The 25,576-nt window shown below is 49.9% G+C and overlaps 1 long non-coding RNA gene across 4 annotated transcripts in view; it reads right to left on the bottom strand.

The window, feature by feature from the left end:
* The window catches only part of LOC149443743 (uncharacterized), a 32,049-nt gene extending 13,812 nt beyond the window's left edge, over window positions 1-18,237 (bottom strand). Inside the window, exons 1-5 of one of the 4 annotated variants that reach the window (XR_016306619.1) lie at window positions 17,143-18,237; window positions 8,535-8,658; window positions 7,183-7,324; window positions 5,487-5,586; window positions 4,946-5,106 (exon numbers count right to left, since the gene is read on the bottom strand). This is a non-coding gene — a long non-coding RNA (uncharacterized LOC149443743). Of the gene's footprint in view, window positions 1-4,945; window positions 5,107-5,486; window positions 5,587-7,182; window positions 7,325-8,534; window positions 8,659-12,508; window positions 15,477-17,142 lie in introns of those variants that run through there. The other 3 variants (XR_016306618.1, XR_016306621.1, XR_016306620.1) reach the window with 3 other exon arrangements.
* Window positions 18,238-25,576: the final 7,339 nt, after the last annotated feature.

The raw sequence follows: 25,576 nt of genomic DNA on the forward strand, positions 1-25,576 counted from the left end.
TGGCTGCTCCTCAGAAAATGGGAGTGTTGGACTTATCCTTTATCACTTTCACTGCCAGAGCCATTTTTGCGTTTTTTGTGCACATTTAAAAAATCATTTAAGGCCTGATTACACAAAACTCTTAAACATTATATATTTTGTGAAAGCAGAGACCCTAGAAAATAAAATGGCAGCAGTTCCAATTTTATATGTCACATGATATTATCACAAAGATCTATGAAACTTAAAATTTCAGTAAAAAATCCACTTAATTTAATTTCAGGGCACAAAACGCAATAAATTATCAGATTTTCTTGTAAAATATAAAAGATGAGATTGCATCAAGTAAACAGATATCCAACATGTCAAACCTTAAATTTGAATGCACGCGTGAAAAAGGTCCCAAACTTCAGTTCCCTATATTTTCTATAGGTGACGCTTTTAAAGCTCCTTATAGGTCATCAGTTTAGCGTTACATAGGAGGACTGGTACTAGAATTATCGCTCTCATTCTGGTGTGCACGGCGATATAAAACATGTGTATCGCACTTGACGTTTTGATGTGTAGGCGCCCCAGCGCATGCTTTTACATTTGTGTGTGCGTACATATGTGGGGGTGAGGGGCATTATATGCTAGGGTGTAACTTACATTTTTAAGAAATACATTTTTTTTTTTTTTTGTTAAATCACATAGGGGACAAAAAGTCCCCTATGTGATGATTTTGGGTGACAGATTCTCTATTTTGAGACATCCAGGATCTAAAAGACCCTGCATGCCTCCCCTGTGCTCCACCAAGATCAATAACACAAGCATCATTCCCTCCCCTCATGCCAGGGTACTAGGTGTAATCCTAGACTCCCATCTGTCCTTTCAGCCCCAAGTCCAGTCACTGTCCAAATCTTGTAGACTTCACCTCCACAACATCCCCAAGATACGCCCGTTCCTAACCTCAGAAACCACTAAGCAACTTATCCACTCCCTTGTTATATCTGGCCTTGACTATTGTAACTCCCTCCTCATTGGCCTACCTCATCACAGGCTATCCCCTCTTCAGTCTATCATGAATGCTGCTGCCAGACTCATCCACCTTACTAACGTTCTGTAACTGTCACCCCTCTCTGCCAATCCCTCCACTGGCTTAACGTTGCCCAACGGATAAAATTCAAAACATTAACAATAATGTATAAAGCCATTTATAACTCTGCCTCAAATGACATCACCAATCTTGTCTCTAAATATCACCCAAACCGTACTCCCTGCTCCTCACAAGACCTCCTACTCTCTAGCTCCCTTGTCTCCTCCTCCCATGCTCGTCTCCAGGACTTCTCCAGAGCTTCCCCATCCTCTGGAACTCTCTACCCCAATTTATCAGACTATCGCCTACTCTGCAAACCTATCTCTTCAGGGAAGCCTATCCTTCCCTCAACTAATACTGGAATCTTCTACTCTTCCAACCAGTTCATCCCCCAAAGTTACTACCTTTTGTACCACTAGCCCCTCCCTCCTAGATTGTAAGCTCCAAGGATAAGGCCCTCCTATCCCTCTTGTATTGAACTGTATTGTTGCTGTATTGTCTCCCGTTATATTGTAAAGTGCTGAGCAAACTGTTGGCACTATATAAATCCTGTATAATAATAATAATAATAATCACATTCTTTCCTGGCAGGGCCGGATTTAGTTTGTCTGGTCTGGGGGTGCAGTAAAAAAAAAAAAAAAAAAAGTCGGGGGCATAATGTTTACACACATTTTATCCAATCCTCTCTTAGCTCCCTACAACTCCATGTGGCTGTATTATGCCAGCGTTTTTCAATCTTCAGATCCAGCTGAGGAAAGCTGGGATTGAACAGAAAATAAGTCCAGCAGTGCATGTAGCACACCATTGCAATTGGTTGTCACGGTCAGGTTGTGCCTAGCAGTGGAAATGGCTTAAAGCAGGATGAAAAGAACCTGAGCCTAGTCCCAGTATACAGTACACTGTACACATATGGCACAGTCCTTGTACCCACAAAATGCTTCTAATTTATATGCCACAAGTGACAGTCTCACAGTAAGAACATAAACCTCAGGGCAAAGGAGTTAAAAAGAACCCTTCCTTTACATTTGCTTTTCTGCACCCAAAAAGGTATTGTTTTGCCTCACTGAGCATATCTTAAAGAACTTCATAACAGGTTGCCGACCAGCCACAGTACATATACTTTTTTTCTTTTGTTTAGAAAAAATTAGTCTTAGCCTTGCATTAATTTTACTAAAGCTCTTATTATTAGCGTTCGTATTAAAACCACAAAAATGACCACGGAGTGTGTAATTGTGGGAGAGTCTGCGCCTACACTGGGTACAATACTATCACTGAATTCTCTGAACACAGCGCACTAAGCTTTGCAGCAGCTGTAAAACAGTCCTGCTGCCACCCTGTTCTCCACAGAGGGGGAAGTTAAGGATATATACAGTATCTCACAGAAGTGAGTACACCCCTCACATTTCTGTAAATATTTGATTCTATCTTTTCATGTGACAACACTGAAGAAATGACACTTTTCTACAATGTGACGTAGTGAGTGTACAGCTTGTATAACATGTAAATCTGCTGTCCCTTCAGAATAACTCAACACACTGCCATTAATGTCTAAACCGCTGGCAACAAAAGTGAGTCCACCCCTAAATGACAAGGTCCAAATTGGGCCCAAAGTGTCAATACTTTGTGTGGACACCATTATTATCAAGCACTGCCTTAACCCTCTTGGGTATGGAGTTCACCAGAGCTTCACAGGTTGCCACTGGAGTCCTCTTCCACTCCTCCATGACGACATCACAAAGCTGGTGGATGTTAGAGATCTTGCGTTCCTCCACCTTCCGTTTGAGGATGCCCCACAGATGCTCAATAGGGTTTAGGTCTGGAGACATGCTTGGCCAGTCCATCACCTTTACCCTCAGCTTCTTTAGCAAGGCAGTGGTCGTCTTGGAGCGGTGTTTGGGGTCGGTATGTTGGAATACTGCCCTGCGGCCCAGACTCCAAAGGGAAGGGATCATGCTCTGCTTCAGTATATCACAGTACATGTTGGCATTCATGGTTCCCTCAATGAACTGTAGCTCCCCAGTACCGGCAGCACTCATGCAGCCCCAGACCATGACATTCCCACCACCATGCTTGACTGTAGGCAAGACACACTTGTCTTTGTACTCCTCACCTGGTTGCCTCCACACACGCTTGACACCACCTGAACCAAATCAGTTGATCTTGTTGTCATCAGACCACAGGACGTGGTTCCAATAATCCATGTCCTTAGTCTGCTTGTCTTCAGCAAACTGTTTGCAGACTTTCTTGTGCATCATCTTTAGAAGAGGCTTTCTTCTGGGACGACAGCCATGCAGACCAATTTGATGCAGTGTGTGGCGTATGGTCTGAGCACTGACTGGCTGACCCCCTTCCCATTCAACCTCTGCAGCAATGCTGGCAGCACTCATACATCTATTTCTCAAAGACAACATCTTGATATGACGCTGAGCACGTGCACTCAACCTCTTTGGTTGACCATGGCGAGGCCTGTTCGGAGTGGAATCTGTCCTGTTAAACCGCTGTATGGTCTTGGCCACCGTGCTGCAGCTCAGGTTCAGGGTCTTGGCAATCTTCTTATAGCCTAGACAATTGTTTGATAAAAAATTCCTCCTGCGCTGTAATGGACCCCAAACCCTACCTATCAGCTGCTTACACTCAAACTGATACCCAACCAGTGCAGAATAAATATTAAACAATAGTGCAGCGCTAATAAACTGAATCACTATAAATATTGCTACATGGGCTAAAAATGCCAAACACACCTACATGTGAAATAATGATATTGAAAACATGGAAAAAAAATTAAAAAATGAAAACATATGAAATGTGAAAAATATGACACATCTTAAAGTGACCAAATCATCTTAGTGCCCCACACAAGTGCCAGCAAATAATATTGGAATAAAGATAACAAACATAAATCACGTGATAGTGCCACTTCAAATCTCATAAATGTACAAACGCAGAAATATATAAGTCCAATATGAATAATTCAGTGATGCAACATACACATACACACGCAGCTGGAGTGGAAAAGTGTGTTGGCACTTACACGATTGAGCACCAATTGCACATTGCATGTGTATGTTGCATCACTGAATTATTCATATTGGACTTATATATTTATGCGTTTGTACATTTATGAGATTTGAAGTGGCACTATCACGTGATTTATGTTTGTAATCTTCTTATAGCCTAGGCCATCTTTATGTGGAGCAACAATTCTTTTTTTCAGATCCTCAGAGTTCTTTGCCATGAGGTGCCATGTTGAACTTCCAGTGACCAGTATGAGAGAGTGGGAGCGATAACACCAAATGTAACACACCTGCTCCCCTTTCACACCTGAGACCTTGTAACACTAATGAGTCACATGACACTGGGGAGTGAAAATGGCTAATTGGACCTTGTCACTTAGGGGTGGACTCACTTTTGTTGCCAGCGATTTAGACATTAATGGCTGTGTGTTGAGTTATTTTGAGTGGACAGTACATTTACATGTTATACAAGCTGTACACTGACTACGTCACATTGTAGCAAAGTGTCATTTCTGCAGTGTTGTCACATGAAAAGATAGAATAAAATATTTACAAAAATGTGAGGGGTGTACTCACTTCTGGGAGATACTGTATTTGCCAACTAATTCAAGACCAAGAAAAATACAAGTGCCGCAGGACCAAAACAGCAGGGACGTTTACCGACATGAATAGAAGGACCTTCCACCAATGCGTTTTTTCTAATATACCTGCTCTATGTGCAGCACATTGGGGTGTATGGATTATGAATGGCACACCCTTACATTGTACAGCAGACCGCAATGCACTGCACTACAACCAACATATACCATTTTATTGTGGGTATTGAGCCTAAAACACTTTTTCCCCGCTCACACTCCCACTCAGAACAGTACGGCACCTATAGGACTGATGAGGTCACAGCTCCTCATGTTCCTCTGGTTGGGGAATCCCAGCGGGCTGCTGACAGGAGGCCGGAGTGTAGAATTCCATGAGGTATTCACAACGACTTGGCTCCGACGTGGACATGATGACTGTTTCTTTACCACAGAACAATTTCACCTGCAGAAGGGAGAAAAATTACGGCATTTGCATGTCTTAGTCTGATCAAACACCTCATCACGATTGCTACGGTGCAACATACAGGGGGAAACACGCCTCCTCACACGTTCCCAAAGATTCCGAGTACAATCCTTCCACGTGGCTGTATGTGTACAGATGCACTTTTATGGAGACTACAAAACTGCTATGTAGCTGTATTTATAAAGTGACTGCAATGCTGTTACATAGCTGTGCAGAGTAGGCATAAGATATATGGTGTATGTGACCTTCTAGGTGTCTCGTTATCCTGTAATGAAGCCATACCCTGCACTTTGGTCACAGCAGGCAATGCCCCGCAATCCAACATGTTATTCCCATCGGTCATCCCTAGTGACACTCACCAATGTGGACCGGTTGGGACCCTGCCAACAGCCTGTGCCCTGGTCGTACTTCATGGCACTACATCTGTCATTTTCTGGTCCGGCCCAGGTGTTCCAGATGCTGTGAATATGAAGTCATAACAAAAAAAGAAAAATCACATTTACTAGAAGGTGCTCAGGAGCCTATTTGCCCATTTCCTGTGAGTCCGGTTCACACCAATGCACTGAATGAAATGTTATTTTGTGAAATTTTATTAAAGGACAAGTTCACCTTTTGTAACGTTACGTGTTATACCCGTATTCAAGGTGTAACATGTAACAAGTTACTTTTGCAGCAGCAACAAGGCCCCCCCCAATCCTCATTGTGTCAGCATGCTGCTGATCTTCTCCCCACACCCACCATTTTAAATAAACACGGCCTTGCGGCGCTCCGTCCACCCAGCCGTGTCATCCATTCACAGAATTTTGTGAACGGGAAAACTACAAGTACCAACAGCTTTTGCAGCTGACGGCTTATAGTCCTCAACCACGGCACTGTTGAGTGCTCTAGGTAGTTCACTGCTCCTCCCAGTACGTGGTGATAGCAACACTGACATTCTGCAGGAGCCTAATATTGCACCCAGGTTGCACAAAAAAAAAAAATAAATAAAAAACATTTTTACCTTCAAAAACTTTCCTTTCTTTTCTTTTTTTTTTACAAAGAGCAGCTTATCCTTTGAAGTAAAACAAGTAAACGGTGTGATGCATAATGTCGATGGTGTGAATGGATCCTACAAAGAGTGGGCTTGTGGATAGGAATTGTGTTCCAACACAATTGTGTTTTTTTTTTTAACTTTAGGTACTTTCACATTTGTTTCTTATTTAAAACATGCATACAAATATCAATGCCATTGGACTCCATTGTTTTCACTTTTGTATAGAAGGCTTACTGCTGGCAGGTTTGGGGCATCCTCACAGTAGTAAAAATCATCATTTCTGAGCTTACAGAACCAGAAATAAACAAGTACTAACACGCATAAAATGACAACAAATGAAGAACATTTCCTTAAAGCACAGGAGAAAAGCTGCAGATTTGTGGCAACTACTGCACCGAAACACATTAAAACTCCAGCAGGTAAAAAAAAATAATAATAAATAATAAAATAATAAATAAAATAAATAATAAAAAAAAATAAACACCCCTAATAAGGCACCTTTCAAACCGTTTGGCTCCGATCAGCAGGGTATCTGCTCACAGATCGCAGTGGACTTTCCTCTGTGTGAAAGGAGCCTTAGCATTACTATTTTTGTGACCTGCAGGAGTAATAATGTTTCAGTGTGTGACCGGTCACATCCGTGCCCTTACAGTTTCTGTGGACACAGGCAGACCCGTCAGCTCTATGGGTGGCCAGGTGTAAATGGGCTCTCCTGTACCTCCCATCCAGTCAACAAAAATGAAAAATTACGCATTTCTTTTCTGTTTTTTTGCTTTCTGGACCTGGATGGCGGTAGGTGGATGTAAAGAGACACAAGCCCAATTACATCTGCCTGTCCATAGGGCTCCATGGACCTTCCAACCAGGTCTGCCTGAAAAACTGACAAGTGGACCTGATTGGAATGCTGGTGTGAAAGTAGCCTAACAATTACATCAGCACTTGCCCTATAATAGATCATACTCATCTGCAGCTTAGACCAAATTAGGGCTCATTCACAAAGAGAAAAAAACACAGTTATTTACCTGTTAACTATTTCCAGGAATCTTCCAGGACAGCTTCACATGAGAGATAGGCTCCTCCTACCAGGAAACACCTGATCCACTTTTTCCTAATAAATAGCCTCTCCACCCCTGAGATCCTCAGTGTAATAATATAACCGAAGGTCTAGGATAAAACACAAATATAACAGTAGGAATATCATATATCTAGTCCATTGTATGACAGAACACCAGCTTATAACTAGAAAAGCTACAATTTCTGGGGAAATTGTGTGAAGTGTTCTTGCCTCCACCAGTAGTCTATAACTGGAGTGGGCGGTGTAACTGGGTGGAGTGGGTTCCTATGGCAACTCACTCTACAGCAAGGCCAGAGAAGAGCGGTTAAAAAACTGCTCCAACTTGCTCACTTCACTGGCGGTTGGCCTCTTCAAAAGATTGTAGTTTAAAAATGATAAATCTGAAGAGCTTTATATTGTGAGAATCACAAGACCCAGCCCCACATTTTGTTGCATAGTATGTCTCTGAAATATTAAAAATGAAGGCACAGTCGCAGTTTAGAAATTGCCCTTCAAATTTGAGGTGGCTAGAGTGCAGTTTCAATGAATGTCAATGGGCGGCGTGAGTTGCAAACAAATGGTCATATTGTGAAGACTATCAGGACTATCGCCTAGCCGTGGACATTTTTAGTGGCAGCAGGGATAGCTGAACGTTTTGATATAAGATTTGTGTAGGTGGGCTTGAAAATGAGGGAGTGATGGCAGTTTACAAATCATGTCCTGATTTTTCAGCTCACACTCTAGCTTTTGTCAGCTCCCACTCTAGTTTTCAACATTCCGCCATTCATTCCTATGGGACCAATTTCACCACAAAAACGCTGATATTTCGTGAACCATTCGGCGAAACGTTTCAACAAAGTAATAGCACACCAATCGGGAACAATCCGCACGTTTCGGTATATTACTGTCTATGTAGTGTAAAAACTGCGGGAGGAGTTAGGGTGGTAAATTTGGCAATAATAATAGGAATATATATGTGAGATAACAGTAAGTGGTTGCCATGCAAGAACACTTAATGACAGGATTCTCCCAATTAAGCCTTCCTAAATGTAACCCATTGGAATTATGCACCACAATCCTTTTGCAGCGGTTTAACACTGACACTGGTATTTCCCCACCCCCCACCGATAACTGGCCCTACAGCCACTGATTATTTTCAGCCAAGAGTAAAATGGAAGTTGATTCTAATCCAAGAATCTGTCATTCAATAACATTTTGTTGGGGTGGTTACTGCACTTGCTACTGAGTCACAGAACAAACCCAAAACACTTGCAGTCAGGACACCGGTACGCCACGATCCAAACACATCAACAAACTTACCTTGAACACATCCTAGTTGTGGTCCAGCGTGAACAGCACCAGCAAGTCAGACGTTCCCTTGGACAGATTCTTGGGGACGACAATTGCTCCAGAGAACTTTCTCTTTACAGTCATTCAGTTTGCACTTTGACAACAAAAATAAACATATCAGTTATTTGGAAGAGCATCAACCCCAGCACTGCCCACATATTCTACCATGGACAGGAATACAATCAGTTTGATTTGTAATTCTGAACACTTGACTTCTTATGAGCAGCTCTCATATTTCCGTTGTCTTTAGGGTGCATTTATTTTACATTACAATTTAAAGGAGGATTGAAGTCTACACTCAGAAACCTGCAAGTTTAACCACCTATCTACCGGGCACTTATACCCCCTTTGTGCCCCGGCCAATTTTCAGCGCTGTCTCACATTGAATGACAATTGCACAGTCATGCAACATTGTACACATATGACATTTTTATAATATTTTTCACACACAGAGATTTTTTTTTGTGGTATTTAATCGCAGTTGGGTGTTTTATTTTTGGCACTATAAACAAAAGAAGAGCAACATATGCAGCAATGATGGGCACTGATAGGCGGCGCTGATGGGCGACACGGACAACCAGCCCTGACTGCCGAAGCTGAATGGGTGGCATTGATGGACGGTACTGATGGGGGCCCTGCTGGGTGGTACTGAAGGGCACTGATCATCAGTGCCCTGATGATCATTGCCGATCTCCTCTGTGACAGCTGCCAGTTATCGGCAGTACTTTCTGCACGCTGTGACAGTGTGAGGAAAATGCTGCCGATAACAGACAACTGTATTTACACAGTGAACTGTTGTGTCATTGGACGCAGCTGATCATGTGGGAAAAGGCTGCTGTGATTGGCCTTTTACCTCATCATGTGATCAGCTGTCTCCGTAGGACACAGCGATCACGGAGATCGCCGGGTGCGTGCCCCTGATGGTGCGCGGGGGGCACATTCTGGGAGGACGTCATAAGACACCCTCCCAGAATTAGGTAACCGCGCTGTAGCCGTCATTTGGCTATATCACGGTTACCAAGTGGTTAAAGGATAAGCTCACCTTTTGTAAAAAAAAAATAAAAAATTAAAAATGCACGTTTTTTTTTTTTGCAGCCAACAAAAATGTGCATTTACTATTTTTGTACATTACATTCTGTAAAGTATTGCACCTGTGATCAGCAGATTGTGGGTGCAATGCCCGGATCCTGCAGACCCACAATAAGCTGTCTGCCCGTACTCCCATATGTCAGAAAGTTCCTACACTGCAGGAAGAATCAATGAACTACAAGAGTGCTCATCAGTGTCCTCGCAGCTCATTGAGAACTACAACCTGTCAGCCACAATGGCTGACAATACTTGTAGTCCGTTCATTCAAGGAAACTGAATGAATGACGTGGACATGTGGGTGGAGCCCTGAAGGGCCACACTGTTTTTAAATTGTGACAGCGGGTGAGGGAAGAAGCCCACTGTCATGGAGAGGAGCGCTGGTGGCGGGAGGTTGGGGAATAGGAGCATGGTAAGTGTTACACCCCAAATATGGGTGACATGCTCCGAAAGGTGCTTAGATCCTTTCATTTCTACATTGTTTTTGTTCAACCAGAGTGGCTCCAGGCAGAAAAGTACAACCTGAAGATGAACTGCTGAAAAACAATCTGGAATACATAGAACAGAGACATTTTACTTGCCAAAAGATTCTTTATTTCTGTCTGTCCAGTTCTGAGAATTTCAAAGCTCTGTCACACTGCACAGCTCTGTCTAGCAGGGCAGTAGACCTGATTTTAATCTGCTGCAGTAACTTACAGTTCTTGCTCCTCCCTCAGTCTGAATGGATAGTGAAAGAAGCAGTAGACTGATGAGCTCACACCCGTCACTCTGCTCTCTCCTCCTAACCGCATGCCCCTTACACGAGTATTGCAGCAGAACTGATTCACTTCTTGTGCTGCGGCTTCTCTCTGGTCAAATCTGAACTCTGCTGTACAGGGATTTTAAGAGTCAAATATCAAGTCAAAGTGTAGGCACTTGCATCATTCAATGTAATAATTATATATAAGCAGTAGACGAGCACATAAATGCTGCATTCTAGTCCATGGGGCGTCATTTTAAATGACTCATTCAGGGCAGAGAAATATTTTTTAAAAATGTGAGAGCCCATAAAGCTGCCCGTACATTTCACCTCCCACAAACCTATATGGATCAGGCCATATGAGCAGAGATGCAGTATGGATCCTTTTTATGCAGGATCTTTCAGCTAGCAAGATCCTGTAAAAATGTCGGCAGCCGTCAAAGGACAAGTTCACCTTTCGTAACGTTAAACCCAAACTCAGGGTGTAAAATGTAATATGTTGTTATGATCAGACTGGGCCCTGTGGGGGATCTTCTCCCCTCTCGCTGTCAAATTTTTAAAACCGTGGCCGTGTAGGGCTCCGCCCACACAGTCACCTGTGGATGAGAGACTACAAGTCCCAAGAGCCTTAGCGGCTGTCAGCTTTAGTCCTCAATAAACTACTACTGTGCTGTGAAGTGCCGTGGTAGTTCATTCATTTTTCCTGTCAGTATATCTGTTGGCTCGTACATCCCTTTACGTGTAAGAAGATATACTAACAGATCTGCAGGAGACCCGCATGGCGCTGGCACAATGGTCTACGGGCTCCTGCAGACAGAAATAAGAAATGCACATTTATTTTACCTGCAAAAAAAAAAAAAGTGCAATAATTATTGTTTTTTAAAAGGTGAACTCATCCTTTAAAGGATACAGTCACCTTTTGTAACGTTACACCCATATTCAGGGTTACAATCACACCAGCCCCTGCACCCCCCCCCCCCCCCCCATCACCGTTGTATCTGCTAATGGGGGATCTTCTCCCCCCTGCTAGCTGTCAAAATGTAAAATAAAAACTGCTATGCGGGGCTCCGGCAGCGTCACTCATTCACAGTATTCTGTGAATGGGAAAACTACAAGTCCCAGCAGCCTTTCCAGTTGTCAGTTTGTGGTTTTCAACCAACTATCACGCCAGTCCACAGCACCATGGTAGTTCATTGAGCCTTCCTGTCAGTAAGTATCTGCTTGCCCATACGGGATGTACAAGCAAGCAGATTCTGGCTGTGGTGGGAGCACAGCCTGCCTGTCCTCCAATGGGCAAGATTTATTTTTAATAGTAATGGCGGCGATCAGCAACTTATAGCATGACTGCGGCGGGCATTCTGACACTGGGGGGAACTGACTTGATGTCACTGACATCCCCAGTGACACCAATACACTGATCAGTGCTAATAAAAAGCGCTGACACTGTACTAATGGCACTGGTCAGGAAGGGGTTAGCATGTGGGGCGATCAAAGGGTTAACTGTGTGCTGTGTAAGCCATGCAAAGCATTGTGCAGTAGCTGACAGGGGAGAGCACTGTATTGTTTACATACAGTTCTCTCCCTCCGTCAGTAATGCTCCTCAATCACCGGGACCCGGTGACTGACAGCTAAGGCTGCGAATAGCTGCACGGGTAGGGGCGTGCACGGCTCAGAAATGCAAAATGACGTATATATACAGGTGATTTTGCGCACCCCTGCCGCCCTGTAGCAGTATATCTTCTATAGGGCGGCAGGAAAGCGGTTCACTGAAAGTACAAATACGAGGTAACCTGATAAGACTTCTTTTCTGATCTTCTGGAGTTTAATGGACACTAGCTAGATCAAAGCTGAGCACATAAATCTTGAAGATCTGAACTTCAGCTTCCCTTCAGTCTTACACAGTTGTACAGACTTCTCTGCTCTACTGACATGGCATGATTTCACTGCACACTGAGCTTCTCACAGTGTGCATCACAAGTCAGAGCCCACCTTATTTCCTTGCTGGAGGACGTCAAGCATCTATTCTTTCCTCCCCGGCCTTCCTGTCCCTGGTCCACCCTTTTCATTCATTGGATTTCACTTTCAATCATGAAGATTCGGCATCACATGTGTGCATTACCTGGAGTGATTTGTGTGCCAACCAAGCCTGCCGAGAGTGCCACTGCTGAGAGACGGACATCCAACCATCAAAGCATTTTGATTTTTGCACAAATCGTCCTAAGAGTCAGCCCACTGCTTGTATCAGAACTGAGGACCTATGAGAGGAGTACTGAGGCAGGGTGCTGTGATCATTTCAGAAGGCCAGCATCCCACTAGCACCTCTCACCAGCCATTGCATAGGGAAGCACAGAGACCCAGTGATGTCTAAACAAGCTATATAGTGAAAACAGAAAGTTTCCTTTTAAAACTCATCAGCATGTTGATGGGGATGGAAAGACTTCAGCTTCAAAGGAAACCCTGAGGAACATATCGAGGTGACCCTTTCTTCTGAGAATTGTAGTACCCGCCATGATACTTTGGATCATCCTTCACAAGTACAGAGATGAGGAATTCTAACAGTTTTCTGACATTCACAGCATGCTTGTTCCAGGCATTGAAGCCAAACTACCAGGCACATAGCATTTTCAGAAGACCAACAATGGCCACAAAAGCAGACCCATACTTCTCATGACAGGTAGACTTTGAAGGAAACGAATGCATGAAACAATATGGAGATCATTATGGAACACTCTGAAAATGCTATTTGCCTGGCTGTCTCTAGAATCCATACTTTGAAACACCAACTTGAAGCCAGCATGCAGGTTAGAAAGCAGGGATGCACCGATACCATTTTCTGATCGGCCAGTACCGATACTTTCGGTCAAGTACTCGCCGATACCGATTGCCGATACTTTGTGGTGCGATGTGCGTCAATACAAAATGTATGAACACAAATTGCACCACAAAGACCAGCATGCAATGTGAACAGGAATGCAATTTCTGTCCAAAACAAATGCGGTTTCCCCACTGGACAGGAGCGGTGAAGGGAGTTTTCCCGCAGCGGAGAGTGGGCATGTGGGGATGTATACCATGGTGGCAGATACTCCATATTCTCAGCGGTAGGAGAGGAGACAAAGACGCCGACATCTGAAATCCCTGCCGATTTCTCTCCTCACCTTGCAGCAATGACAGTTCAGGCTAGAGGACTATTGATGTCACATGGACGGTGCTGACCAATCAGATGCCACAGGGATGTTGGATTCCTATCTCCTGACGCCCGGGACATGTAGTTCCGGGCGCTGGGCAGGTAGTTTCATTCTACCTTTAGGTCTGCTGCGGGCAAGCAGCAGGGCTCACCTGTCAGGTGAGGCAATAGGTGGCAGCGCTGCTGTTGACTGCGTTGCACAGTGCCAGCCTCTCCGCACCCCCGTCGTGTGCTCTCCCCGTTGGGTAGAGGGGAGGGAGAAGAGCGGACGAGTCCCCTCCCCTTCTTGTGCTGACTCGGAAGTGACGTTATGATGTCACTTCCGGGTCCCCGTTGAGAGATTGTAGAGCAATCCCCATAGGAACAGAGGGGAGACATCCAGAGTCTTTTAGACCTTGGATGTCTCGAAGAGAACCTGTCACCAAAAATCATCACATAGGGGAAGTTGTCCCCGTGATTAAAAAAAAACTTTTTTTTTACAATTATAAACAATGAAAGTTACACCCAAGCACATGCCATCCCCCCAAAAAGGCCGGCACCCCCACACATACAAAAACGTACAAAACGTAAAAGCACACGCTGGGACGCCTACGCATCAAACCGTCGATTGCGATACGTTACATATCGCCGCGCACGCCAGAATGAGAGCGATAATTCTAGCACCAGACCTCCTCCGTAATACTAAACTGGTGACCTATAAAGGAGCTTTAAAAGTGTCACCTATAGAAAATACAGGGTACTGAAGCTCCTCGCCATTTCACAAGTGCGCACAAATTTAAGGATGACAAGTTGGATATCTATTTATTCGCTGCAACCTCGGCTTTTAGATTTTACAGAAAATAGGGTCATTTATTGCTTTTTTTGTGCCCTAAAATTAACATACTTGTATTTTTTACTGAAATTTTGCGATAATATGGGACATAAAAAATTGGAACTACCACTATTTTATTCTCTAGGGTCTCTGCTTTCAGGAAATATATATTTGGGTGTTATGCCATCTTCAGGCTTAAAATGATTTTTTAAATGTGTGCAAAAATGGCAAAAACGTCTCTGGCAGCCAAAGGGATAAAGTATAAGCCCTGACCCACCCATTCCTGACGAGCAGCCAATCGGTGCTCAGTACACTGCAAGGTCTCTCTCCTCCTTGCTAGTCCCCGGGTGCAGTGCTGGAGAGAGGGGGGGGGAGGGGGAGGAGATAAACAGCGCAATGTTAAAAATATGACACGTTTAAGTCGCCATAAAGTCTCTTTTGCTTTTAAAACAAGTAGATTGTCATGAGGGACAAGTAGATTGGGGCCCCGATTTAGTCCCTGGACACGTCGTTTATCAAACATTTCCACCCCCCTGTGCCATCTCGCCCGTACTGTCATCGCTGCAAGGAGAGGAGAGAAAGCCGCTTCACAGGTCTGCAGATTTGAAATCCCCACAACTATCTATTCTCTCCTTGCAGCGATGACAGTCCGGGCAAGGCGGCTTCTGATTGGTCAGCACCGTCCATGTGTCCATAACAGGAAGTGAGAGGAAATCCATGCAAACTGGACCCCCCAGATCACCAGAACTAGTGTCCCCATCGGAAGATTTCCCCTCTATCACTTTTCTGGGGACAACCCAAAATGTGGGATCGTCTTTCCCATTCACTTTGGATGATGATGGTAAACAGGACAAACAGAGAGGGGGGATCTCCCCAACAATGGGGGCACAGACAGCAATAAACACTGACAGGGGCTCCAATCATCTCCACTCCATCCAAATCTAAACATGACTTTCCTTTACTTATTTCATTTCTTTTAATATTTAGATTTGTTTTCAGTATTCCTCAGTGATTGTATGACACGGATCTCTTTATGAAGAGTGGGGGAGGGGCGGGGAAGTGATATTTGGGGGATTATAGCTCTGTATTCATTTCCTTTATGAATGGCTGATATGGGGGGGGGGGGGTCTGGCACAGCTGCTGGGGGGATTATTGGGGGGGTTTCTGCACAATGCTGGGGTACTATAGAATGAATACATGGAGAGAAATGAGATGTATTCTGTGCAGGCATGGGGGGGGGGGGGCAGAAACACTGGAGGGGGGGATGGGGGAAGTTGTAGTAACACTGGGGGGGCAGAAATACTGGGGTGGAGGACAGATACACTGGGGGGATGGGGGCAGTTGTGGTAACACTGGGGGGGGGGATGGGGGAAGTTGTGGTAACATGGGGGGGCAGAAACACTGGGGTGGAGGACAGATACACTGGGGGGATGGGGGCAGTTGTGGTATCACTGGGGGGGGATGGGGGAAGTTGTGGTAACATGGGGGGGCAGATACACTGGGGGGATGGGGGCAGTTGTAGGAACACTGGGGGGGGGGATGGGGGAAGTTGTGGTAACATGGGGGGGCAGATACACTGGGGGGATGGGGGCAGTTGTGGTAACACTGAAGGGGGAGGGAAGTTGTGGTAACATGGGGGGGGCAGATACACTGGGGGGATGGGGGCAGTTGTAGGAACACTGGGGGGGGATGGGGGAAGTTGTGGTAACATGGGGGGCAGATACACTGGGGAGAATGGGGGAAGTTGTTGTAACATGGGGGGGGGCAGAAAAACTGGGGGGGGAATGGGGGAAGTTGTTGTAACACAGGGGGGGGGGGGGGCAGAAACACTGGCGGGATGGGGGAAATTGTTGAAACACGGAGGGAGCAGAAAGACTGGGGGGGGGGGATGGGGGAAGTTGTTGTAACACGGGGGGGGCAGAAACACTGGGGGGGGGATGGAAGAAGTTGTTGTAACACGGGGGGGGGGGGAAGAAACACTGGCAGGATGGGGGAAATTGTTGAAACACGGAGGGAGCAGAAAGACTAGGGGGGGATGGGGGAAGTTGTTGTAACACGGGGGGGGGGGCAGAGACACTGGGGGGGGAATGGGGGAAGTTGTTGTAACACGGGGGGGGGCAGAAACACTGGGGTGGAGGGAAGAAACACTGGGAGGAAGGGGGATGTGGGTAGTTGTTGTAACGGGGGGGGGGGGGGGGGGAACACTGTCGGGGATGTGGACAGTTGTGGTAACACGGGGGGGGGGGGGAGGATGGGGGCAGTTGTAACACTAGGGGGGGGCAGAAACACAGGGGGTATGGGGGCAGTTGTAACACTGGGGAGGAGGGCAAAAACACTGGGGGGGGGCATTGGGGAAGTTGTGGTAAAACGGGGGGGGGCAGAAAGACTCGGGGAGAAGGTGGGGGCGCTTGTAGAAACACTGGGGGGGCAGAAACAGTGTGGGGGGAAATTGTAATACGGGGGGGCACAGAAAAACTGGGTGGGGGGCCATTGGGGAAGTTGTGGTAAAACAGAGGGGCAGAAAGACTGGGGGAAGGTGGGGGCAGTTGTGGTAACACTGAGGGGGGGCAGAAACACTGGGGGGGGCAGGTTTGGTAAAACTGGGGGGGGGGCAGTTGAGGTTACACTGGGGGGGGTCGAAGCTCCAGGTATGTCCCCCCCCCATCATTTATTTGTCTCTCAATAGATAAAATCCCCCCCACATCATCCAGCACTCCCTCGGCCTCTTCCTCCTCCCCACCCCCGGCCTTCTCCTCACCTGGGCTCCCCCGGTCTCCATCTTGCCCACCCCGGACCCCGTTTCTCTCAGCTCCCGTCTGTCTCCTCCATCCCTCCTCGGGCTCCTATTACTCTCTGTGACATCAAAAGATGGCTGCCGAAGGAAAGCCATGTCTATAACGTTTAATGGAGCTGATTGGGAAGGGAGACACCTATGGCGGGGAGCGGTATTACCGCCATGGAACACATACAGGCACAGTGACATCTGGAGGCAGAATTTAGGAAAACCCACTAAAGTCACCACAACACTGATTCATTCTATGGGAAAATCAATAAAATAGCAGATTTAGTTTGGTTTTCAGTAAAAATATGTAGGCCCGAAAAGTGACGCTGTGATTGGCAGAGTGATTAGCTCCACCTCCAGGCTCTGATTGGCAGAGTGATTAGCTCCGCCTCCAGGCTGCCTCTGACCTCACTTCCTTTCTGGTTGTTGAGCGATACAGATCGTCAGAGCGGTTCTCCTGCAACTGACTGCGATCATTAGCATTTCTATTGCTGATATCATTATATTATTCTTTAGTAGTGGGAAATATTTATATTTTTAGCCACTTTGAGGTCATCCAGCACCATCACGATGCCACGACCTTCACGACGCCCATCCCGTGGAAGGTCTTCACATCAGGTGAACGGAGGGTCTCCGATCGCCCATCGGACGAGGTCCAGGGTCCAACGTCATCGGAGACGGGAGGAGGCCTCCACCCACCGCAGCCGTTCACCAAGAGAGCGAGCCCGGGCCCCTGAGCACCCTCCACCACCGGCCATGGAACAGCGCGCCGGGGCCCCTGAGCACCCCCCAGCCATGGAGCAGCGCGCCGAGGAGGAGGTAATTCTCTGTCCCATCTGTTTGGCAGGTTATGAAGATGGAGAGGACACGACCATCCTGGCCTGCGCTCACGAGTTCCACACCAGCTGTATCCACCGATGGCTTGAAGAGAGCGCCACCTGTCCAATCTGCAGGACTGCTATTCCCAACCAGCAGGACGACCAGCCACTCCTCCCTGAGGACATACAGGAAGTCATGATTGAAGACATCCAGTTTGGATATGAAATAGATGAAAATGGTGATGTAGACTTGCATGTCATTGTATTCCTCAGGGTGCAGGTAATGTAAATGGGAACTGTTACTGTGTACAGTGTATATATTTTTAAATTCTTTATATATTATTTTTAATATTTATATTATATATGTTACATGTTTATCTGTTTTAGCCTTTAAGTAGTTATTGTATTAATGCTTTGAGAAAAAAAAAAAAAAAAAAAAAAAAAAAATTTAAAAACCAAAAAAAAAAAAAATTTTATTATTATATATTTTTAGATGTTTTATGATTATAGTAATGTTAACTAATGCTTTGCAACGATGGGGCGCAATTCCCCCCCCGCTGACACCAACGATGGGGCGCAATTCCCCCCCCGCTGACACCAACGATGGGGCGCAATTCCCCCCCCGCTGACACCAACGATGGGGCGCAATTCCCCCCCCGCTGACACCAACGATGGGGCGCAATTCCCCCCCCGCTGACACCAACGATGGGGCGCAATTCCCCCCCCCGCTGACACCAACGATGGGGCGCAATTCCCCCCCCCGCTGACACCAACGATGGGGCGCAATTCCCCCCCCGCTGACACCAACGATGGGGCGCAATTCCCCCCCCGCTGACACCAACGATGGGGCGCAATTCCCCCCCCGCTGACACCAACGATGGGGCGCAATTCCCCCCCCGCTGACACCAACGATGGGGCGCAATTCCCCCCCCGCTGACACCAACGATGGGGCGCAATTCCCCCCCCGCTGACACCAACGATGGGGCGCAATTCCCCCCCCGCTGACACCAACGATGGGGCGCAATTCCCCCCCCGCTGACACCAACGATGGGGCGCAATTCCCCCCCCGCTGACACCAACGATGGGGCGCAATTCCCCCCCCGCTGACACCAACGATGGGGCGCAATTCCCCCCCCGCTGACACCAACGATGGGGCGCAATTCCCCCCCCGCTGACACCAACGATGGGGCGCAATTCCCCCCCCGCTGACACCAACGATGGGGCGCAATTCCCCCCCCGCTGACACCAACGATGGGGCGCAATTCCCCCCCCGCTGACACCAACGATGGGGCGCAATTCCCCCCCCGCTGACACCAACGATGGGGCGCAATTCCCCCCCCGCTGACACCAACGATGGGGCGCAATTCCCCCCCCGCTGACACCAACGATGGGGCGCAATTCCCCCCCCGCTGACACCAACGATGGGGCGCAATTCCCCCCCCGCTGACACCAACGATGGGGCGCAATTCCCCCCCCGCTGACACCAACGATGGGGCGCAATTCCCCCCCCGCTGACACCAACGATGGGGCGCAATTCCCCCCCCGCTGACACCAACGATGGGGCGCAATTCCCCCCCCGCTGACACCAACGATGGGGCGCAATTCCCCCCCCGCTGACACCAACGATGGGGCGCAATTCCCCCCCCGCTGACACCAACGATGGGGCGCAATTCCCCCCCCGCTGACACCAACGATGGGGCGCAATTCCCCCCCCGCTGACACCAACGATGGGGCGCAATTCCCCCCCCGCTGACACCAACGATGGGGCGCAATTCCCCCCCCGCTGACACCAACGATGGGGCGCAATTCCCCCCCCGCTGACACCAACGATGGGGCGCAATTCCCCCCCCGCTGACACCAACGATGGGGCGCAATTCCCCCCCCGCTGACACCAACGATGGGGCGCAATTCCCCCCCCGCTGACACCAACGATGGGGCGCAATTCCCCCCCCGCTGACACCAACGATGGGGCGCAATTCCCCCCCCGCTGACACCAACGATGGGGCGCAATTCCCCCCCCGCTGACACCAACGATGGGGCGCAATTCCCCCCCCGCTGACACCAACGATGGGGCGCAATTCCCCCCCCCGCTGACACCAACGATGGGGCGCAATTCCCCCCCCGCTGACACCAACGATGGGGCGCAATTCCCCCCCCGCTGACACCAACGATGGGGCGCAATTCCCCCCCCGCTGACACCAACGATGGGGCGCAATTCCCCCCCCCCGCTGACACCAACGATGGGGCGCAATTCCCCCCCCGCTGACACCAACGATGGGGCGCAATTCCCCCCCCCGCTGACACCAACGATGGGGCGCAATTCCCCCCCCCCGCTGACACCAACGATGGGGCACTATTCCTCCCCACTGACACCAACGATGGGGCACTATTCCTCCCCACTGACACCAACGATGGGGAAACGATGGGGCACTATTCCTCCCCACTGGCACCAACGATGGGGCACTAATCCCCCCCACTGGCACCAACGATGGGGCACTAATCCCCCCCACTGGCACCAACGATGGGGCACTAATCCCCCCCACTGGCACCAACGATGGGGCACTAATCCCCCCCACTGGCACCAACGATGGGGCACTAATCCCCCCCACTGGCACCAACGATGGGGCGCAATTCCCCCCCACTGGCACCAACGATGGGGCGCAATTCCCCCCCACTGGCACCAACGATGGGGCGCAATTCCCCCCCCACTGGCACCAACGATGGGGCGCAATTCCCCCCCCACTGGCACCAACGATGGGGCGCAATCCCCCCCCCACTGGCACCAACGATGGGGCGCAATTCCCCCCCCACTGGCACCAACGATGGGGCGCAATTCCCCCCCCACTGGCACCAACGATGGGGCGCTATTCCCCCCCCACTGGCACCAACGATGGGGCGCTATTCCCCCCCCACTGGCACCAACGAAGGGGCACTATTCCTTCGACTGACACCAACGATGGGGCAATATTCCTCCCCACTGACACCAACGATGGGGCAATATTCCTCCCCACTGACACCAAAGATGAGAAACTATTCCTCCCCACTGACACCAACGATGGGGAAACGATGGGGCACTATTCCTCCCCACTGGCACCAACGATGGGGCACTAATCCTCCCCACTGGCACCAACGATGGGGCACTAATCCACCCCACTGGCACCAACGAAGGGGCACTAATCCTTCGACTGACACCAACGATGGGGCAATATTCCTCCCCACTGACACCAACGATGGGGCAATTTTCCTCCCCGCTGACACCAACGATGGGGCACCGTTCCTCCCCGCTGACACCAACGATGGGGCACTGTTCCTCCCCACTGACACCAACGATGGGGAAACGATGGGGCACTATTCCTCCCCACTGGCACCAACGATGGGGCACTAATCCCCCCCACTGGCACCAACGATGGGGCACTAATCCCCCCCACTGGCACCAACGATGGGGCACTAATCCCCCCCACTGGCACCAACGATGGGGCACTAATCCCCCCCACTGGCACCAACGATGGGGCACTAATCCCCCCCACTGGCACCAACGATGGGGCGCAATTCCCCCCCCACTGGCACCAACGATGGGGCGCTATTCCCCCCCCACTGGCACCAACGAAGGGGCACTATTCCTTCGACTGACACCAACGATGGGGCAATATTCCTCCCCACTGACACCAACGATGGGGCAATATTCCTCCCCACTGACACCAAAGATGAGAAACTATTCCTCCCCACTGGCACCAACGATGGGGCACTAATCCTCCCCACTGGCACCAACGATGGGGCACTAATCCACCCCACTGGCACCAACGAAGGGGCACTAATCCTTCGACTGACACCAACGATGGGGCAATATTCCTCCCCACTGACACCAACGATGGGGCAATATTCCTCCCCACTGACACCAAAGATGAGAAACTATTCCTCCCCACTGGCACCAACGATGGGGCACTAATCCTCCCCACTGGCACCAACGATGGGGCACTAATCCACCCCACTGGCACCAACGAAGGGGCACTAATCCTTCGACTGACACCAACGATGGGGCAATATTCCTCCCCACTGACACCAACGATGGGGCAATATTCCTCCCCACTGACACCAAAGATGAGAAACTATTCCTCCCCACTGGCACCAACGATGGGGCACTAATCCTCCCCACTGGCACCAACGATGGGGCACTAATCCACCCCACTGGCACCAACGAAGGGGCACTAATCCTTCGACTGACACCAACGATGGGGCAATATTCCTCCCCACTGACACCAACGATGGGGCACCGTTCCTCCCCGCTGACACCAACGATGGGGCACCGTTCCTCCCCGCTGACACCAACGATGGGGCACCGTTCCTCCCCGCTGACACCAACGATGGGGCACCGTTCCTCCCCGCTGACACCAACGATGGGGCACCGTTCCTCCCCGCTGACACCAACGATGGGGCACCGTTCCTCCCCGCTGACACCAACGATGGGGCACCGTTCCTCCCCGCTGACACCAACGATGGGGCACCGTTCCTCCCCGCTGACACCAACGATGGGGCACCGTTCCTCCCCGCTGACACCAACGATGGGGCACCGTTCCTCCCCGCTGACACCAACGATGGGGCACCGTTCCTCCCCGCTGACACCAACGATGGGGCACCGTTCCTCCCCGCTGACACCAACGATGGGGCACCGTTCCTCCCCGCTGACACCAACGATGGGGCACCGTTCCTCCCCGCTGACACCAACGATGGGGCACCGTTCCTCCCCGCTGACACCAACGATGGGGCACCGTTCCTCCCCGCTGACACCAACGATGGGGCACCGTTCCTCCCCGCTGACACCAACGATGGGGCACCGTTCCTCCCCGCTGACACCAACGATGGGGCACCGTTCCTCCCCGCTGACACCAACGATGGGGCACCGTTCCTCCCCGCTGACACCAACGATGGGGCACCGTTCCTCCCCGCTGACACCAACGATGGGGCACCGTTCCTCCCCGCTGACACCAACGATGGGGCACCGTTCCTCCCCGCTGACACCAACGATGGGGCACCGTTCCTCCCCGCTGACACCAACGATGGGGCACCGTTCCTCCCCGCTGACACCAACGATGGGGCACCGTTCCTCCCCGCTGACACCAACGATGGGGCACCGTTCCTCCCCGCTGACACCAACGATGGGGCACCGTTCCTCCCCGCTGACACCAACGATGGGGCACCGTTCCTCCCCGCTGACACCAACGATGGGGCACCGTTCCTCCCCGCTGACACCAACGATGGGGCACCGTTCCTCCCCGCTGACACCAACGATGGGGCACCGTTCCTCCCCGCTGACACCAACGATGGGGCACCGTTCCTCCCCGCTGACACCAACGATGGGGCACCGTTCCTCCCCGCTGACACCAACGATGGGGCACCGTTCCTCCCCGCTGACACCAACGATGGGGCACCGTTCCTCCCCGCTGACACCAACGATGGGGCACCGTTCCTCCCCGCTGACACCAACGATGGGGCACCGTTCCTCCCCGCTGACACCAACGATGGGGCACCGTTCCTCCCCGCTGACACCAACGATGGGGCACCGTTCCTCCCCGCTGACACCAACGATGGGGCACCATTTCTGCAGCACTGACATGTTTACTCTGACAGCAACAGGGTGTTGCCCTCACAATATACAGGTCAGTCCTTGCAGTGCTGCAGGAGGAAATTTCTCATCCGCAGTTAAAAAAAGAACATATATGCCCAAGCATGGGGTCCGGGGGCGGTCAGTGGGTGGATCGCTCCTATGCTTTGGCATATATTTTTTTCACTTTTCTTCTGGTACAGAGTTCATCATCCACATTGATCCATGTGAATAGAGGAAACTGACACCAATGATGGGGCACTATTCCTCCCCACTGACACCAACGATGGGGCACTATTCCTCCCCACTGACACCAACGATGGGGCACTATTCCTCCCCACTGACACCAACGATGGGGCACTATTCCTCCCCACTGACACCAACGATGGGGCACTATTCCTCCCACTGATACCAACGATGAGGCACTATTCCTCCCACTGACACCAACGATGGGGCATTATTCCTCCCATAGACACCAACGATGGGGCATTATTCCTCCCATAGACACCAACGATGGGGCATTATTCCTCCCATAGACACCAACGATGGGGCATTATTCCTCCCATAGACACCAACGATGGGGCACTATTTCTCCCCACTAACACCAACGATGGGGCACTATTCCTCCCCACTGACACCAACGATGGGGCACTATTCCTCCCCACTGACACCAACGATGGGGCACTATTCCTCCCCACTGACATCAACGATGGGGCACTATTCCTCCCCACTGACACCAACGATGGGGCACTATTCCTCCCCACTGACACCAACGATGGGGCACTATTCCTCCCCACTGACACCAACGATGGGGCACTATTCCTCCCCACTGACACCAACGATGGGGCACTATTCCTCCCCACTGACACCAACGATGGGGCACTATTCCTCCCCACTGACACCAACGATGGGGCACTATTCCTCCCCACTGACACCAACGATGGGGCACTATTCCTCCCCACTGACACCAACGATGGGGCACTATTCCTCCCCACTGACACCAACGATGGGGCACTATTCCTCCCACTGACACCAACGATGGGGCACTATTCCACTGACACCAACGATAGGGCACTATTCCTCCCCACTGACACCAACAATGGGGCAACAATGGGGAACTATTCCTCCCCACTGGCACCAACGATAGGGCACTATTCCTCCTCACTGACACCAAAGATGGGGCACTATTCCTTCCCCCTGATACCAACGATGGGGCAATATTCCTCCCACTAACTCCAAAGATGGGGCACTAATCCTCCCCACTGACACCAGCGATGAGGAACTATTCCTCCCCACTGACACCAGCGATGGGGCACTATTCCTCCCCACTGACACCAGCGATGGGGCACTATTCCTCCCCACTGACACCAACGATGGGGCTCTATTCCTCCCACTGACACCAACGATGGGGCTCTATTCCTCCCACTGACACCAACGATGGGGCTCTATTCCTCCCACTGACACCAACGATGGGGCTCTATTCCTCCCACTGACACCAACGATGGGGCACTATTCCTTCCCCCTGATACCAACGATGGGGCACTATTCCTCCCACAGACACCAACGATGGGGCACTATTCCTCCCCCCTGATACCAACAATGGGGCAATATTCCTCCCACTAACTCCAAAGATGGGGCACCATTTATCCCACTGTCACTATTGATGAGCGATTTGAATGGAGGCTTTTTTTTTTTTTTTCTTAAGGAATTTGTTTCTTTTTTCTGTCCCTTGGGGCAATATTCTTCTCACTGAAACCAGTGATGGAGCACTATTCCTGCAACTGACACCAACAATGGGACTCTATTCCTTCCCACTGACACCTACGATGGGACACTATTTCTCCAACTGACACCAATGATGGGGCACTATTCCTCCCCACTGACACCAACAATGGGGCTCTATTCCTCCCACTGACACCAAAGATGGGGCACTATTCCTTGCCACTGACACCAACGATGGGACACTATTCCTCCCCACTGACACCAACGATGG

The sequence above is a fragment of the Staurois parvus genome, unplaced genomic scaffold (genome assembly GCF_062004578.1).
Source record: "Staurois parvus isolate SC_StPar_1 unplaced genomic scaffold, SC_StPar_1.0 ptg000833l, whole genome shotgun sequence".
NCBI lineage: Eukaryota > Metazoa > Chordata > Amphibia > Anura > Ranidae > Staurois > Staurois parvus.